Genomic DNA, 789 nt, shown 5'->3' with positions numbered 1-789 from the left:
TAAATCTCAGAAGCAAATCACCAGACCTGGCTTCCAAGGTTCCTCTGGGCGGGTTTAAACAGCAAACATTTTGACTAGTCATCAAGTGCTTAACCATTTATACCATCATGGGATGATGATGTTGAAGACTTCTAATATCTTGGCTTCTTCATGCTTGTTTTCTCAAATTTAGAACTGAAAGCTATCCTTTAGGAAGAAATAAATGGTATTAAATGTAACCAGGTACATTTTAAAAAATACTACTATTGATAGTAGTTCGTCACTCCTTCTTCCAAGTCTGTCTTCCTCTAGAACTCATCTGAAACCTGTCCATCATGGGTGACCCTGCTGGTATGTAAAATACCCATGGCAGAGCTTCCAGAATGACAACAACTCAAAAGCCACCACAGTATGACAAACTGACAGATGAGTGGTAACTGGCAGATGAGCTTCCAGACGAAGACAGATTAGGAAGAAAGAGTGACGAACTACTTCCGAACATTTAGTCACTGAAAACCTTATGAATAGCAGAGAAACACTGTCAGACATAGTGCCAGAAAAGTAGCCTCAGGTTGGAAGGCACTCAAAATGCGCCTGGGGAAGAGTCAAGTTGACTGTGATGACGTGAATGGGGTAAAACCCGTGGGAAAAAAGCCTGCGGGACCTTCATTTGCTGATGGGTCACAACTCAACATGAAGAGAAACAGCTGTAAACATCCATTAATAATCAGAACATAGAATGTATGAAGTATGAATCTAGGAAAATTAGAAATTGTCAAAACTGAAATGGAATGGATAAACGCTGATATC

The sequence above is a fragment of the Chrysochloris asiatica genome, unplaced genomic scaffold, assembly GCF_000296735.1.
Source record: "Chrysochloris asiatica unplaced genomic scaffold, ChrAsi1.0 scaffold00193, whole genome shotgun sequence".
In the NCBI taxonomy this organism is placed as follows: domain Eukaryota; kingdom Metazoa; phylum Chordata; class Mammalia; order Afrosoricida; family Chrysochloridae; genus Chrysochloris; species Chrysochloris asiatica.
The sequence above is the reverse complement of the archived record's forward strand: the minus strand, read 5'-3'. Positions refer to the sequence as shown.